Below are 19,073 nucleotides of genomic sequence, written 5' to 3'. Positions count from 1 at the left end.
GCTGGCTCCATCTCATACTTACACAGGCTCTCACTCTAACATGCTGTTTCCATCTCATGCACAGACATGTATATATACACAGGCTTTCACTGTCATATGCTGTTTCCATCTCATATGCACATATACACAAGCTCTCACACGCTGCCTCCATCTCACATACATACATACACAGGCTCTCACTCTCACATGCTTTCTCTATTTCACACACATACAGGTTCTCACATGTCTCACACACACACAGCACTCTCGGGTAGTGAACCGTTCGTGTGCCCCCTCCCCTTCCCCAGTTTTCTGGATTTAGGTTTCCTGGTGAAATTCGTGTGTTATTTGGGGGGCTTGGAGGTTGGTGGCCAGTTCCCAAGAGTTCTCTGAACCATAGCCTTTCCAGACGATAAAATATTGCAACTGATTCCAAACTCTACGGGCATCTAGAATTTGCTGTACCTCGTACTGGATGTTCTTTTCTATGGCTACCTCAGGGTTCTAGATTGGTGACCTACCCAGCAAAGAGAATGTCACTGGCTGAAGTAATGAGACGTGAAATACATCGCGCACGCTGAGAGGTGCTAGTAATCGAAGTTTATGGGCTACAGGGTCTAGTTGTCATATCATAGGAAAAGGCCCAACAAAACGTGGGGGCAAACTTAATGGAGGGTATTTTTAAATTGAGATTCTTGGTGCTCAACCAGACCAGGGTTCCTGGGTGCAAAGGAGGTGCACAGCAATGTCTTTCGTCTGCTTGCACCTTAAAGCACTTGGCTACTTGATCCAGAAGATGGTGGGTCTTTAACTATAATTCTTGGAGCTCTTGACCCCTCAAAGTGGCTACTGGACAACTGTTCAAAGTAGGAATAAGCCTAGGTATCTGGGGTGGCGACCAAAGACGATAAAAACGGAGAAGATCCTGTAGAGCTGCTGACATGATTGTTGAGGGAAAATCACCCATGGGAGCAGAGAGGCCCAATTGTCCTGTCTTTGATTCATATAGGCGCATAGGAATGCCTTGAGCCCTTAATTCACGTGTTGAGTTTGGCCGTTGCTCTGTGGATAGTAGATGGAGATGAAGTCTACTGTAATTCCAAACTTTCGGCATAAGCTCCTCCAATAACAGGCAGTAAACTGAACCCCTCAGTTCGAGAGGATGTGGCAGGATAGGCCATGCATATGAAAGATGTTCTACATGAAGAGTTTGAACAATTCAGGTGCAGATGGAAAGCTGGGAGAGGAATGATGTGCGTCATTTTTGAGAATTAATTCACAACCACCCAAATGGTGGTGTTGCTGCCAGAGAGGGGAAGGTCACAGACAAAATCTGTGGCCACATAGATCCAGGGTTCCGTGGGAGCTGACAGTAGCTGTAACAACCTCTATGGTCATGTTCTGACACTTTTCTGCATGGCACATGTAGGGCAGGACCCTACGTAATGCTTAACATCGGTTTTCATAGTAGGCCACCAGTAGTGTTGCACAATTAATTCCAAAGTCTGTGTGACGCTAGGATGACCAGATATATGGGAGTCATATGCCCATTCAAGAACCTTTTGTCTTAGGCACCATGGCACCAATGTCTTTCCAGGAGGAACTGTGAAAATGGTAGCAACCACAATCTTAGCTGAGTCAATAATGTGGTTGTTGTGTCCGTCGGTCTCAGACGGCTTCGACCTCTGTGCCTCACCTTTCTTCCTTCTCTCTCCTCAAGCCTTGGGAAGATGGCTGCTGCTGCGTCTTCATGCCACTCTCTCCGGCTTCCCCGGAACGGCAACGGTGACGGTGTTCACCATGATTTTCCTGAGGGCCTCCTAGGGTGCGCGCATGTACGCCACCTACGTCTTTATCCACGTCATGGCGGGAACCTCGGGGGCGAACCCTCCGAGTGTCGCCATCACATCCTGGTATTTAACCTGCCCTTCGTTTGCTAACAAACAGCAAGGATAGGAATGCGTCCAGTCTATGCTGCTCTGCCGCTTCCCAGCTGCCACTGGAAGCTCTCTCTGCCCTTCGGGGTAATTCTTCACTAACCTGGGTACCCGTTCCTGGGGTCCCCTTTGCTCTATTTCAAGTACTTTTCCTGGGAAACCGGGTACTCGCTCCTCGAGGGCCTGCTCTCCCTAATCTGGTGCCTGCACTGAACAACTTCTGCCTGCCAGGACCTTCAACCATACAGCTTTCTACTTCAGTGAGTACTAACCCTTTTCAGTCTGTCTCATCTGCAGTTCAGCGCTCTACATCTACATCCGGGACCTGTCCCTGCTATGCTGCGCTGCCCATCCTACTCGGGTGTGAGAATGGTCTCCTCTGCTGTGGACCCCTGGACTACTTCACTGGGTTACCTTCACTGCTGCCCGCTCCCCGGGCAGTACCATCGAGCTGTATAATAAATACAACTTCTCTGTGTTTGCGTGTATAGAGTCTAGCCTAGTACTGCGGTTCCTCACGGGGCTCCTCCCCGTGGGAGTGGCCATCACTGCAGTACCCAAGAATCCACTCCAACACCTCACAACCATAAAAGTGGTGTAGGGGTTCCAAGGTTCCCTCAACATCAAATTACTGGGAGACAACAACTCAGGGGTTCTTATCAGTGGGCTGGTACTGCAGCTCAAAGTCAAACTGATTAAAAAACAAGGATCAGCGAGCTTGCCTGAGGTTTAATCTCTGGGCTTGCGCTAAATGTTTGAGTTTTTGTGGTCCGTATAGATGGTCATGGTGTACTTGGCTCCTCCCAGCAGATGCCGCCATTCTACCAAGGCCAGCTTGACCGCTAGCAGCGCCAAGTCTTCTATAGATGCCTCCTTCCTCAGTAACAGAGGCTACAAAGTAAAAATCAATAACAAAGAGTCCCCACACATCAACTCCACAAGAGGAGTACCTCAGGGCTCCTCCCTGTCCCCCACACTCTTCAATATATACCTTCTTCCCCTCTGTCAGTTGCTTACGAATCTAAAACTTAAACACTATCTCTATGCAGACGACGTACAAATCCTGATCCCGATAACCAAATCCCTCTCAAAAACACTTAAGTTCTGGGACAACTGTCTCCAAGATATCAACCACCTCCTCACTAACCTAAACCTAGTTCTAAATACATCTAAGACGGAACTGCTCCTTATATCTCCCAACCACAGTGATAACCTTCAATTGACCCACACTAACACCCTGGTCAGCCAAGCAAGAGATCTTGGAGTTATAACTGATAATCAGTTAAATCTAAAGAGGTTCATCAACAACACAACCAAGGACTGCTTCTTCAAACTCCAGGTGCTAAAAAGACTTAAACCGCTTCTGTACTTCCAGTACTTCAGATCTGTACTCCAGGCCATTATATTCTCCAAATTAGACTATTGCAATTCAATTCTACTAGGTCTTTCCTCCTCTTCCACCAAACCTCTTCAGATGCTGCAAAACTTGGCCGCTAGAATCTTAACAAATTCCAACAGAAGAGACCACATCACAGTCATCCTCAAAAATCTGCACTGGCTTCCTGTAAGCTTTAGAATCTTACACACATGTCTCACCATCATTCACAAATCCGTTTACAACCAGACCTTTATCGATATCCAATACCCACTCACTCTCCACACCTCTCCAAGACCCATCAGAGAAGCATACAGGGGATCGCTTCACCCCCCTCCAGCCAAATCCACACTCCACTCAGCCACTAAAGAGCGAGCCTTCTCGACAGCGGCGCCAACCATTTGGAATGCTATGCCCCCTGACCTCAGACAAGAACCCTGTCTACTGACGTTCAGAAAAAAACTCAAGACTTGGCTATTTCAATAAGCCTTCCCTTAATCTGGGACCTCCCCAGCTACAGTCACAATCCAAGGCCTTCTAGTCAATGCACCCCATTACCGCTATTGTAAATATTGTTGTATTAATATTGTTTAGTTCTGAGTTTCCTCCGCCACTGGCTCTTCTTCCCAGTTCAAGTAGCCCTGTTTTATTGTAACTTTCGCTATCTTTATGTTTATGTTAACGCTATTTCCCCCTTGTTCCTTGTAAACCGATATGATATGATCTGTATCATGAATGTCGGTATAAAAAAGCACTAAATAAATAAATATAGTATAGGTTTTTCTCCACTGGGGAGAATTTCCTTGAGAAATAGGAGCAAGTCATGAGTGTACTGTTGGGATTATGCTGCAAGAGGCGGTGCCTAGCCCTGGGGTGGACACATCTACCTGAAAGTAAAAGAGCTTGGCTGCTGCAAACCAATTTTTGGTATCCAATCCTTTCTTAGAGCAGTAAGAAGAGCCACCAAGGAGGAATAGTTAGAGATAAATTGTCTATAGTAATTGACGAAGCATTTAATGCAAGAATGTCGGTATATAAAGGTTAAAAATAAAAATAAATAAATAAATAAATAGTCTTTGAGACCCACAGATCAGGGCCATTCCAAGATGGCCTTTAACTTATCTGGGTCCATACTGGGGCCCTGACGGCCAATGATGTATCCCAAAAAAATAAGTGCTTCCTGTTCAAAGGCACATTTCTCTAGCTCAGCGTAGAGATGTTCACAGAGTTTTTGCAGAACCTGTTTTACGTGATCCCGATGTTCCGTCAAAGACTTGGAGAAAACCAGGACATCATCCAGATAAACTAATACATGGGAGTAGAGAAGGTCCCTGAAGATCTCATAAATCATGAATTGGAACACTACAGGCATACTACACAAACCAAAGGGCATCACTAAATATTCGTAGTGTCCGTTACTGGCGTTAAAGGTGGTTTCCATTTGTCGCCCTCACAAATTCTTATCAGATTGCCAGCTCCTTGGAGGTTCAATTTAGTAAACACCTGTGCACCCCATAGGCAGTCAAAGGGCTCAGAGATGAAAGGGAGCAGATAGCGATTCTTTTCAATAATGAAATTAAGGTGCTGGTAATCTATACAGGGGCACAAGGATCCATCCTTCTTTTCAACAAAAGAGAACCCAGCCCCGGCAGGTGATGATGAAGGGTGGATAAAGCCTCTGTCCAAATTCTCTTTAATATACTTAGTCATCGGGAAAAGAACCACAAAGAACCACAAAGACCCGAGTTTTACAGTTCAAAAACACAGACTTTGAGGAAATGGGGAAGTACCTGGAGGAAGAACTTAAAGGATGGGAGAACGAGAGAGATGTGGATCAGCAGTGGACCAATCTAAAAGGAGCAATCACCAAGGCAACTGCTCTATATGTTAGAAACATAAAGAAAAGCAAAAGAAAATTGAAACCTATCTGGTTCTCAAAGGAGGTGGCTGACAAAATTAAAGCTAAAAGAACAGCATTCAAGAAATATAAAGGATCCCAAAGGGAGGAGCACAAAGAAGAATATTTGTATCAACTGAGGGAGACGAAGAAAACAATCAAGTTGGCAAAAAATCAAGCAGAAGAGAGGATTGCCAAGGAGATAAAAAATGGTGACAAAACATTTTTCAGATACATCAGCGAAAAGAGAAAGGTCCAAAGTGGTATAGTGAAATTGAAAGGTGGTAATGATCAATGTGTGGAGACAGACGAAGAAATGGCAGAAATATTAAACGAATACTTCAGCTCTGTGTTCACTAAAGAAGACCCTGGAGAAGGACCATCTCTACACAACAAGAAACTGGAGGTAAGTGGAATAGATGAAAATCCTTTTACAGTAGAAAATGTGTGGGAAGAGCTAAAGAACCTGAAAGTGGACAAAGCCATGGGGCCTGATGGGATTCATCCAAGGATATTGAGGGAGCTCAGAGATGTTCTGGCGGGTCCGCTGTGTGACCTGTTCAATAGATCCCTAGAAACGGGAGTGGTGCCGAGAGACTGGAGAAGAGCGGTGGTGGTCCCGCTTCACAAGAGTGGGAACAGGGAGGAGGCTGGCAACTACAGGCCGGTTAGCCTCACTTCGGTGGTGGGAAAAGTAATGGAGTCTCTGCTGAAAGAGAGAATAGTGAACTATCTACAGTCCGGAGAATTGATGGACCAGAGGCAACATGGATTCACCAGGGGAAGATCCTGTCAGACAAATCTGATTGACTTTTTTGACTGGGTAACCAAGGAATTGGACCAAGGAAGAGCGCTCGATGTCATATACTTGGATTTCAGCAAAGCTTTTGATACGGTTCCGCATAGGAGACTGGTGAATAAAACGAGAAGCTTGGGAGTGAGTGACAAGGTGGTGACCTGGATTGCAAATTGGTTGACGGACAGAAGACAATGTGTGACGGTAAACGGAACCTTCTCTGAAGAGAGAGCGGTTTTAAGTGGTGTACCGCAAGGATCGGTGTTGGGACCGGTCCTGTTCAATATCTTTGTGAGCGACATTGCGGACGGGATAGAAGGTAAGGTTTGTCTTTTTGCGGATGACACTAAGATCTGCAACAGAGTGGACACGCCGGAAGGAGTGGAGAGAATGAGACGGGATCTAAGGAAACTGGAAGAGTGGTCGAAGATATGGCAGCTGAGATTCAATGCCAAGAAGTGCAAAGTCATGCATATGGGGAGCGGAAATCCGAATGAACTGTATTCGATGGGGGGGGGAAAGGCTGACGTGCACGGAGCAGGAGAGGGACCTTGGGGTGATAGTGTCTAATGATATGAAGTCTGCGAAACAATGCGACAAGGCGATAGCAAAAGCCAGAAGAATGCTGGGCTGCATAGAGAGAGGAATATCGAGTAAGAAAAGGGAAGTGATTATTCCCTTGTACAGGTCCTTGGTGAGGCCTCACCTGGAGTACTGTGTTCAGTTCTGGAGACCGTATCTACAAAAAGACAAAGACAAGATGGAAGCGGTACAGAGAAGGGCGACCAGGAAGGTGGAGGATCTTCATCGCATGACGTACGAGGAGAGATTGAAGAATCTAAATATGTACACCCCTGGAGGAAAGGAGGAGCAGAGGTGATATGATACAGACTTTCAGATACTTGAAAGGTTTTAATGATCCAAAGGCAACGACAAACCTTTACCATAAGAAAAAAATCAGCAGAACCAGGGGTCACGATTTGAAGCTCCAGGGAGGAAGATTCAGAACCAATGTCAGGAAGTATTTCTTCACGGAGAGGGTGGTGGATGCCTGGAATGCCCTTCCGGAGGAAGTGGTGAAGACCAGAACTGTGAAGGACTTCAAAGGGGCGTGGGATAAACACTGTGGATCCATAAAGTCAAGAGGCCGCCAATGAAGAGTGGGTGACTCGCCAGAATGATGGCTACTGCCTGGAGACAATACCCTTATTCAATAAACATACACATGGTTACTGTGACTCCAACATCACTCTAAGCTTCAACAGCAAGAGGAAATGTGGAAAAAAGGATTTGCACTCACAAAGACGGGAGTAGCTGGCTTGTTACGGCGGTTACTACCCCAAACCAAATATCCAAATTACTACCTCCACCTTCCTCTATTCCTGATGCCTTTCAACTAGCTTGATCACTCCATTCTTATACTTCACTTTCAATGCATATCCAGCATAGTTCTCTGCTTCAACAGCAGGGGAAAAGAAAAACTGTTACTTCACACATCCAGCAGAGCTCTCTGCTTAAACGGCAGGGGAGAAGAAAAAAGGATTCACACTCACAAAGCGGGGAGTAGCTGGCTTGTTACGGCGGTTACTACCCCAAACCAAATGTGCCTGATACTTCACTTTCGATGCATATCCAGCATGGCTCTCTGCTTCAACGGCAGGGGAGAAGAAAAAAAACTGATACCTCACGCATATCCAGCATGGCTCCCTGCTTCAACGGCAGGGGAGAAGATAAACAACCAATAAGGGCTGTATAACATGATCTGGGTAAAAGCAAATGGGCATGGGTGTAGCTTGCTTATTGCGGTTGCTACCCCTACTGCCTCTGGCTGATCGAGCTGGATGTTTCACTTGGATGCAGCTCCATCACCGCTCTCTACATTGGTGGCGGGGGTGGAAGGGAGTTAGAACCAAGGGCTAGGAGAAACAGATAAGTATGAGAGAAGAAGTGAGGGAAGCTTGCTGGGCAGACTGGATGGGCCGTTTGGTCTTCTTCTGCCGTCGTTTCTATGTTTCTATGTTTCTATGTTTCTATGTTTCAGGTGCAGAGAGGGGGTAGACTCTACCTCTGGGCGGAAGCTTGCCTGGGATCAAGTCTATGGTGCAGTTGTAGACTCTGTTTTCTGAATATGTCTGAATAGGTCGAGTAATGGGAAGGCAGGCCAGGTATGTTATCATAGAAACATAGAAATGATGGCAGAAGAAGGCCAAATGGCCCATCCAGTCTGCCCTTCAAGCTTTCACAGTTATTTTTCTCATACTTATCTGTTACTCTGACCGCTGAGGTCAGGGCCCTTATTGGTAACTTTTTTGTTCTAATTTCCTTCCACCCCTGCCATTGATGTAGAGAGCAGTGCTGGAGCTGCATAAAAGTGAAGTATCAAGCCTAATTGGTTAGGGGTAGTAACCGCCGCAATAAGCAAGTTACTCCCACGCTTATTTGTTTACCCAGCCTGTGCAATTTAGTCCTTGTTGGTTGTCTCAATATAAATCCTCTTTTCTTCATTCCCCCTGCCGTTGAAACAGTGAGCTGTGCTGTATGGGGCGGATTTTAAAACCTGCGCGTGGGCACAGATTTGTTGCGCAACCCGGCGTGAACAAATTTATGCCCGATTTTATAACCTGCGCGCGCAGCCGCACGCAGGTTATAAAATCCAGGGTCGGCGCGCGCGCAAGGAGGTGCACAATTGTGCAACTTGCGCGCGCCGAGCTGCGCAGCCTGCCTCCGTTCCCTCAGAGGCTGCTCCGAAATCAGAGCAGCCTCGGAGGGAACTTTCCTTCCGCCCCCCCCCCCCCCCCCCCCCGGCACCTTCCCCTCCCTTCCCCTACCTAACCCACCCCCCAGCCCTATCTAAACCCCCCCCATACCTTTGTTGAAGAAATTAAGCGCGCCGGCCGGCCCGCGATCCCGGGCACAGCAGCAAATGGTCGCTGTGCCTGGAGGCTCAGGCCACGCCCCCTCCCCACCCAGGACCATCCACGCCCCGCCCCTTTTTGCAAGCCCCGGGACATACGCGCATCCCGGGGCTTGCGCGCGCCGCTGAGCCTATGCAAGGTAGGCTCGGTGTGCGCAGGGGAAGATTTTGGGGGGTTACGCGCGTATTTTACGAGTGTAACCCTTTGAAAATCTACCCCTATATGTATTCAAAGTGAAGTATCAGGCTTAATTGGTTCGGGGTAGTAACCGCCGCAATAAGCAAGCTACTCCCACGCTTATGTGTTTACCCAGCCTGTGCAATTTAGTCCTTGTTGGTTGTCTTAATATAAATCATCTTTCTTCATTCCCCCCTGCCGTTGAAGCAGTGAGTTGCGCTGACTGGGGCGGATTTTAAAACGAGCGCGAATAGCCTACTTTTGTTTGCGCTCCAGGCGCAAACAAAAGTAGGCTATTCGGAGGGAACTTTCCTTTGCCCTCCCCTCACCTTCCCCTCCCTTCCCCTACCTAACCCACCCGCCCGGCCCTGTCTAAACCCCCCCCCTTACCTTTGTCGGGGGATTTACGCCTCCCAGAGGGAGGCGTAAATCCCCGCGCGTCAGCAGGCCTCCTGCGCGCCGGGACGCAACCTGGGGGCGGGTCCGGAGGGCGCGGCCACGCCCCCGGGCTGCCCCGGGCCGTAGCCACGCCCCCGGGTCCGCCCCCGGAACGCTCCCGATACGCCCCGAAAACGCCGCGCAGTTCGGGCCCGCCCCCCGACACGCCCCCTCCGAAAACCCTGGGACTTACGCGAGTCCCGGGGCTCTGCGCGCGCCGGTAGGCCTATGTAAAATAGGCTTCCCGGCGCGCAGGGCCCTGCTCGCGTAAATCCGCCCAAAACCGGGCGGATTTACGCGAGCAGGGCTCTGAAAATCCACCCCTATATGTATTCAAAGTGAAGTATCAGGCTTAATTGATTCGGGGTAGTAATCGCCGCAACAAGTAAGCTACTCCCATGCTTATTTGTCACTTGGCCCAGGAACTTCTCCGGTCGACCCAGGATTAGTCAATGCAGCCAGCAGGAGGACCCCCCATTGTGAAATCTCCATGGTACCCCAGTCGATGTGGGGCTGGTGTTGCCTCAGACAAGGAACCCCCAAAATCATGCTATTTGACAGCGTCTGGCAGAACAAAGAGGAGGATTCACTCCTGATGGAGCAGACTAGTTTGCATCTGCAGTAGCCCGGTGGACCAGGTAACCTGGTCTCCAGTGACTGATGAGATGGTGAACGCCTTTTCCAATGGATCCATGGGAATCTTGTGACGGCATACTACATCTTTGGCAATGAAATTCCTGGATGCCCCCGTATCTAGGAAACCTTGCATATGAACATGAGCTCCCTTCCAGGAGAAGCATACTGGAACTAAGATTTGAGGAGCTGGGCTGAAACGACCTAGGATGGCCTCCCCTACCAACCCTATGTCCTGCTGTTTCTGATTTGGCAGGGTATTGGGCTGCAAAGTGCTCTGGGGCGGTGCAGTAGAGACATAGATTGTGATGCCTCCTCCTCCTCTGTTTCTCTTCCAACGAGAGTTAACAACAGTCCATTTGCATGGTCTTGTCCAATGGGGTAGTAGCTCCTTCGGTTCTGGCGTGGCTTGGCAGTACCATCCCCAGGACTGGAGGTCCTGGGGATGGTACTTCAGGCTGAACCCCTCTGGGAAGGAATATATAAGAAACTCCCTCAGAACACCTTAAAGGACCAGCCACAGCTATCTGTACAGGCCCTCCTTAACTCCCAACTCAGCAATCGATTCTTGGTTAGGGTGGATCACGGCAGAGCAGGGATAAGAGACCAGGGCCCAGACGGTTGAGAGAGGCCCCAGAGAGCAGAGAGGAAGCCTTCCTATGAGAGGACAGATTGCCATTGATGTTTGAATACTGTTAGAACAGCAAGGTGAGCTGCATCTGTTTTGCTTTCACTCTAAATAAACATGAACATAAGGAAACAGCCAGGGTCTGCCTCCTTTGTTTCCTGGCTATTTCCCAAGCCGCTACCACTCAAGTTTCCACACCCTCTCTTGCACCCATTCCAGAACCAAAGATCTTTCCAAATGTCTAGGCTGATGAGGCCTTCTAAGGAGATTGGAAGGTTGTGTCCAACGAGCTCATTCTTAATGGAGTCCGCAAGGCTTTGGCAAAAGATCACAGAGCTCCAAAGCCAAGGTTCGAAAGCAGACCGCATACTCTCCCACTGAGGTGGAGCCTTGCTGGATCTGGAGGAGCTCTGTAGCAGCGGATGCATTGCGGCTGGGCTTATCAAAGATGTGGCGGAATTTCTTGAGGTACTGTTCCAGATTGGAAAGGAGAGGATCATTCCTCTCCCAGAGCAAAGAGGACCAGGCCAATGCAGATCCTCCCAGCTGAGACAGAATATACATGACCTTAGATTTATTGGTACAGAAGAGGGCCACCTGGAGGTCAAAGTGCATGAAGCACTGGTTAAGGAAGCCCCTACATTCACCTTCGTGTGAAAGTGAGGTGAGAGTGGCAGCTACGGTACCGCTCTGGGAACTGTAGGCGAGGCCGGCTACAGCAGGAGTACCAAAAGAGGAGCAGTGGCTGGTGCAACTGGTAGCACATCCAGACAAGTCACCAGTCTGTCAAGAACTCCGATGACCTGATCTAAGATGTTCTACTGTTGTTGTATCTGTTGGGCCATCCCAGGAGTTACTTGCAGGGTGGTCAGAACTGCCGGGTCCATGGCCTCAGCAACCTGTAATGCTCTCATGTAGTGGACCTTTAGTGCTGTGGTGTGATTGGTGCTGTCTAGCAAGCAAGCCCAGTAGGCTCACACTGATAGCTGGTGGAGAAGCCCTTGGGCTGAACCGGCTGGCGCTTTGCCTATACCAGCTGCCTCACCTGCAAGTTGAGCCCTTGGGTTCTGGTGGTCAGCAGGTCTTAGCTGAATCCCTAGGGTGATCCAGAAGCAAGAGTTTTGAGTCCGGACAGAGGTTGACGCAGGTGGCAGACAGTAGATATGGGTACCAGGCCGAAGGTCGGGGTAGGCAACAAACAAGGCACAGTCGGGTCCAAAGCAGAGGGTCAGGTCTGGGCAGCAGTCAAAGAAAGTTAGAGTCCAAGCTGGGGTCAAGATCTAGAAAGTCAGGCCGAGGAGGGAGAGACAAGGCATTGACTACGTACAGGCAAAGCAAGGAACAGGACACAGACAAGAGGCAAGAGAGAGAAACTAACAGCATGCCCTGGGACACACAAAGGTACCAAGAGACCTGTTGCTGAGGCGACGAAGCTGTATTATATTACGGAGAGGCAGTGACATCATCAAAGTGCACCACAGGGACTTTTCCCACCGTAGCCCCTTTAAGATTCCAGGCACGCCATGAGCGTGTGCATAGGAAGGCCCCATACAGGTGGAGAGGAATGGTGGCATATCCCAATGGTGTCCCCGCTGCCAGAGTGCTCAGCTGTTATTGGGGGTGAGGGAGGTGGCTCGCTGGTGTTGGTGAGTGAGGTGGCTCACAGGGCCAACCTGCGAGCCACTGATCATAATACTTTAACGCTCACATGTTGTCACCATCTCATACACACATACATGCTGTCTCCCTCACATACTGTCTCCATCTCATACGCACATACAAACACACCCACAAGCTCTCACTTTCACAAGCTGCCTCCATCTCTCTCTCTCACACACACACACACACACACAAACACATTGTCTCCATTTCATACACACACACCATGGGATGGGGTCCATGGCAGCCCTGGTGATGGACTTCTCGGGTTTCCATGGGTTGGGGTCTGCGCAGCTTTGATCATCTTGGGCCACCGCGGGATGAAGCTTCTTTGGCCATCGTGCAGTATTGATTGTGTGGGCCGCAGCCCACACCATGGCTACGCCACTTGGACAGATGCTGCCTCTCTTTCTTCTTCTCAGCAAGGGTATGACCCTCCGCCTCCTTCCTGCCTGCATTGCTCCTGCAATGATTTCTTACAGGACCTGCTTCTGCAGGAAGGAGCACCCGGAGTTTTTGAATGTTGGCCCGGAGACTCGGCAATTCCTCCAGAACTTTGGAGTCTCCGGGTCAGATCCGGAGATTTCCCAGGTATGATCATAATCCATCTAAAAATGTAAATAAAGAGAAAGTGACACTATTCAAAAACTTGTTTGAATGACCATGTCTTACAAAACTTCCTAAACTGCTGCAGATTTCCTAAGGAGAGAGTTCCACAATATTGGCCCAGAGCACGTGAAAAATTTGTTTTTGTGTCAGCCAGCATAATCTTTGCTGGAACATCTAGCAAGAGCTGGGCAGAGGTATAAAGAGATCTATACAGTCACTAGACAAGATGCCAGGTACTCAAGTGCAAGATCATTCAGGACAACAAAGACCAAGAAGAACAACTTGTACTTGGCTCTAAAAATAATTGGGAGCCATTACAAGGATTATAGAGCTGGAGTAATGTGATCATAAATTCTTTGGCCTAACAAAAAGTGAGTTGCAATATTTTGTACCAGCTGGAGCTGATTTAGTTGTCTGAGCCACATACCCACGTTTAGTGAATTACAATAGTCTAGCCTCAGCAGCACCAACACATGTACTCAGTAGCCAAGACTTCCCTCTCTCAACAAAAGGTCGGCGATTACATAAGCAACATAAGTGAAACGGAGATGTTCTAACAACATTACTAATATGTTTATGAAAAATAATGTGAGAATCCAAAGGTATGCCCAGTATTTTTTTGTTCTTTGCTTGGGGGAATTAATCTATCTTTAATAAACACCTGAGGCAAGGAACTATTCAAAGGTGAATGCCATCACCAATGTCAGTTTCAAGTGATTTAAGCTGAATTTGTTAATACTCGGCAAAGTTTTGAACCTCAGACTTCGGCTACATTTTTCAACCTGATCTAATTGATTACATCTGTAATGTCCCTTACCTCCAGACACTCCCGGTATAGTTTCCTGCAGCGTGCTGCAGCCTTGGACCTGGTTGAAACCACCTGCACTTCCTGAAGCCTTTTTATAGGCCATGCAGCCAAAACTTCCTGTGGGTACTGACTTATGATGTTAACTCATTTCTAGTATAAAAGGAAGCTCAGTACTACCACCTAGTGCCTCCTGCCATGCTCCTTCCAGCAGTGCTAGTTTATTTGTATTCTTACCCTGCTGTATTCCAGTTCTGCTTTGTTGTGTGCCAGTCTTCCCATCCCATTCTGCCTCCCTACCTCATCTGGGTCTCCTTGGTCTTCGTCTCCTTGGCTTTAATCTTCAGTTGCTGATCTTGACATTGACCTTGCCTTGCCTGCCACCTGCCACGACCTCAGCTTGGACTTTGACTACTTTTGCTGTACCATCAACCTGCAGCCTGCCACAAGGGAGAGAGCCACCTTGCTGTACACCCTCCTCACCCTGGCCCAAGGGTCCATTCCATACAACGTTACAGCATCCCAGATTACAATATATTTGGATGTCATCTACATACATAATGTATTTCAACCCCACTCCCTTAATGATTCTGTCTGTTAGTAAAAAGATAGACATTAAAAAGTGCAGGTGAAAGAACAGACTCTTGAGGAGCTCCATACTGCAGGTTCCATGGGCAAGAGCGATTAGACCCACTGGATTGTATTCTGAAGGCAAGACCGGAATCAATCAAATTCAGCACCCTTAACACCAAGGGCTAACAGTTGAGATTTCAAGATGAAATGACCTACAGTATGCAAAGCAGAACTAAGGCCTAAAAGGAATAGTATAATATTCTGACCATGATTTAAATCCCTACAAACATCATCCAAAAATGTTATAAGCGCAGTTTTAGTTCTGTAACCTGTCTAAAGCCAGATTGCTAAGGGTCTAGCAATAATCAGTCTGCAAGAAACTGTATAAGCTGTATAGCAGCTGCTCTCAATTAATTTTGCAATAAAAGGAAATTTTGAAATTGAATGATCTAACTGAGGCTTTTTCCAAATAGGTCAAATTGCTGCCTCTTTCAGGTTATCAGGAAACCAGCCTTTATTTAATGAAGCATTAATAATACTCCAAACAGGGACTAGAAGAACCTCAGCTGCATCTTTCACTACTCTTGCAGGAATAGGGTCCTGAGGGGATCCACTTGACTTAGACCACATGATCACATTCCTGACTTGCTTACCTGTTAAAGGCTGACATTTTTCCACAGTGGCATCAATAACAACCGCTTCCGTGTTACTTTGTGATTCAGCATCCTGAGCAACTGTAAAGGACACAGAATTCAAATCTGTTATTTCCCTCATCGCTTCATCCACAGAAAACCTTGATATAGAAGGATCCGAGGCAGAAGAAGGCTCAGTTTGATTTTAAGATGTTATATTGTATGTTTTATGTTTGTTACCCACCTTGAGAATTTGATTGAAAAGGAAGTTGATAAAAACTGAACTAAATGTCTTAGTGCTACTGGACCTCTCGGCAGCGTTTGACACAGTCGACCATGAGCTCATCATAACCTTGCTTGATTCAAGTCTGTCCTCCACAACCACATTCAGGTCATCTCCCTAGGCTAGGCCTCTTCCCATCCTCACCCCCTCTCATGTGCTGGGGACCCAATCTAAACATTGGTTGTAGCCCTCCGGCTACTCCGAAAGCCCTTTCAGACTGCAGGTATGCATGAGCCCTTGTGCCATGATGTGACTAACAGAACCCCATTGCTGGCCATGGTCCGCGCCATTGGAGAGTGAGCACATCCAAGCACGAGCCTGGCTGAAACCGAAAACTCAAAGTCAAAGCAAGACGAGGAGCCAGATGAAGACTGAAGACAAGGGGTCCAGGTTAGACAAGGGACCAGACAAAAACTGAGAACCAGGACCAAACAGACCAAGGCAGGACCAAGGCTCCAGAAGAGAAGGCACGGGAAACTTTGGAACTCAGAACCAGAACTTGGGAACTCAGAAGACTATGAAACAGAACTCTGAAGACTGAAGATGCAGGAGCGCTGAGGTGGACTGAAGACACAGGATGCTGGCTAGGTGCTGACAAAATGTTCTCTCAACCTAGCTTGATGTTACATCAAGCTAGGCTGAGAGAACATTGTACAAATCTCAACTTTGTGTGAGTTTCCTCACGCCGAAGGACATCAAATCTTCACAAGAGTGTACTGTTCTGTTCGTACGTCTCACTCTGCATGTCAAGGTGGCCCCTAACCCCTACACTACTACCTAAACCTCACCTTGAGTTACTAGGTGGGCCTCCTATAGAGATATAAATAGCTAACTAGCCTTATAGCTAGTCGCTCTCTCTCGCTCCCCCACCCCCTTCCCAGTGGTTGCAGGTATTTGTGGTATTACCGCAAAGTGTGAAAAAGTTAGATAAGTAAGATAGCGCACATTGCGATAAATTAGGCTATTATCGTAAAACATGCCCCTCTTCCTTTCACAGCTTGCCTAAGATGAATCTAGCCCTTAGTTGAATAGTCTTACATGTCTCCAACTCCATCTTCTGGAATGAAGCAGCATGGAATGGACTTTCCTAATTGGGATCTACCAAGCACTTCCATGTGACCTGGATTGACCGCTGTTGGAAACAGAATGCTGTGCTTGATGGACCCTTAGTCTGACTCAGCTTGACATGTTTTGGGCATATACCATGCATGTCTTTCACTTTGACAGAACTCAAACATGCCCCGAATTTCCTTCAGTTTGTTGTGTGGTTGACAATGATTAAAGCAATATCTATGAAAGTAAAGCCCTTTGTGCCAGATATACTAAAATGTTCCAATTTTATGTCTATGAGCAAATTGTTTAGGGGTGAATTTTCAAAATATTAAATGCTTAAAAAATTATTTATTTATTTATTTAACATTTTTCTATACCGACCTTCAAGGTTAAATACCATATCAGGTCGGTTTACATCGAACAGGGGTAGATCAGTGTAACATAACATAACAAAGGAACAACTTTTTATAATTAGTGGAGGTAAAGCAGAAAAGTAAGAAAGTTACATAATAACAAGGACCATGAACTAGGAAGCTGAATTCAGCTGGAAAAAGAGAAACCTTAAGAATGTATTAAATTAAAATACTAGGAGACTAGTAACTGATGAGAATATTGAAGGGGCGAAGTTCCAAATTCAATGCTGAGTAGTTGTAGTTGTCTAGTGAAAGTTTGAAGGATTTTGAATTAGTTTGAATTAGCATATACATGTAATTAGCATCTACTCAAGTAGTCTATATTTTATAAAAGTTGAAAAAAATGGGCGTATTTTCACTTTCACGTACACATAGAGCATTAAAAGGGGTGGTCTAGGGGTGTTACCAAATGGGGCCAACACATATATGTATAAGTTGCTAAAAATTCTGTTGAAAAATTTTAAATACTGTACAATCTTTGTGGTATGATAAAAGTTTATGTATGTTTTGCACTATAAGCTGCATAGATCAACTACGTTGGATATTGTGGATTATAAATGTAACAAATAAATATTTAAAAAAACACTTACACATATATGTTTGGCAAATTAGTCATGGAATTTTACATTTACTAATTATCTGGCAGAAGTAATATTAAACATGTTTTAGTGTGGGAAGCAAGATGGCGGATGACCATGGCTGGGGATGAACTGCTTGGTGTTTATTGCGGTTTGATTTGAATTAACTGGACACGATGCCTCCAAAATGCAAGGGAAAAGTCAGGGTCTTCCTTCCGGACCCTGACCTGCTCCCCAGTCAGCAGTGAATCCCCTGTTCCAGCTCCCGGGTCTCTGCTTCATTGAGAGAGAATATCCCTATAACAGACATGGGTAAGGGAGTGCCATCACTGCTAAAGGAAGAAATCTCCCTCGGTCCTCTGGATCAGCGGCTGCCTCCAGCAGAGAGACGCAAGTCTCCCAGCTTGCCTCAGTCATCACCGCTTGATGATCTCAGTGTGATGCCGGTTGGGGGAGGGGGGTAGCTGAAAATTTGGCGTCCTTGCCTAGTTTTGTGCTAGGCAGATCAAACAGCTCCATGAGCCGACCCAGGATCAGTGTGCCTCTTTGCAGGTAGTAGATGGGAATCCTAAGGTGGAGGTGCCGATGTCATCTGTAGCTATGTCCTGTGATTTGTCTCAGCAGAGTGAGTCCTTCTTTATTCCATCCAAACTGGAGATGGTCACTTTGGATTCAATTTAGGAACTGGTAACACATTTTGGAGTATCTATTAATAACTGTGAAAGAAAGACAGACTCCCTTTCTTCCTCTTTGGAGCATATGGTGTTACAACAAGGGGGTCAAATATCAGAGCAAGCATCCAAAATTAATGCCTTGGAAAAGGTCATACAAGAGATGACATCTTTGAATAACTCCCTGGTTAAGGATAGATATTCTCTCTCTCTCAATGTCTGGAATTTTTTGTAAAACAATTCTAGACATTTAAATATCAGCGTACATAATTAATTTTCCTAAAGTTGTTGGAGAGCAACCATTACTGCTTTTAAGAAAGTATTTCTTGGAGATATTGCATTGCAATTCAAATTTTATTCCTTTAGTTAATAAGATGTATTTTTTGCCTGCTTCTCGCAATGCACCATTGCTCAATCCGCCTTTTCATGCTTCATTATTTAATTTGACAAATTACTTAGAGAACTCTGGTCCTGAAATGTTAGAAAGGGGAACGTTGCTAGTTTCTTTTGTTTCTGAGGCTGACCTGAATAGGGTAATGCATCTTTATTTCCGCAATTTAAATTCTCCTTTCTATGATCAACCGGTATGAATGTTTCCAGATTTAGCTAGAAAGGCGTAAAGGTTTTCTTTCACTTAGACAAGCTGCACTATCGCTAGGTGCTACTTTCATGTTAAGGCATCCTTATAAATGTGTTGTCTAATTTAATGATAATTGTTATATTTTCTTTGCCCTAGACCAACTTCAGTCTTTCTTAGACTCCAGAAGATTAATATCTTCTCTTGTTCCCAGTATGAGTTGGTGAGGAATTAGTGTATTAATGCAGAGAACTTGCTATTTTTGTTTCTCAAATTTATTACTTTTTTCTCCCTTTAATTTACGCTTCCTTCACAAGTGTTGTTTGACCTAGAATTGGAATTGTTTCCTGATTTGCTTGGTTATTTACTCTTTTCTTTGATTTCCATGTGTTTTATTATTATAAAGACCATTTTGCTTTGTATTATGATTAAATATTCAATAAAT

This window comes from Rhinatrema bivittatum, chromosome 5 (genome assembly GCF_901001135.1).
Source record: "Rhinatrema bivittatum chromosome 5, aRhiBiv1.1, whole genome shotgun sequence".
Lineage (NCBI taxonomy): Eukaryota > Metazoa > Chordata > Amphibia > Gymnophiona > Rhinatrematidae > Rhinatrema > Rhinatrema bivittatum.
The sequence above is the reverse complement of the archived record's forward strand: the minus strand, read 5'-3'. Positions refer to the sequence as shown.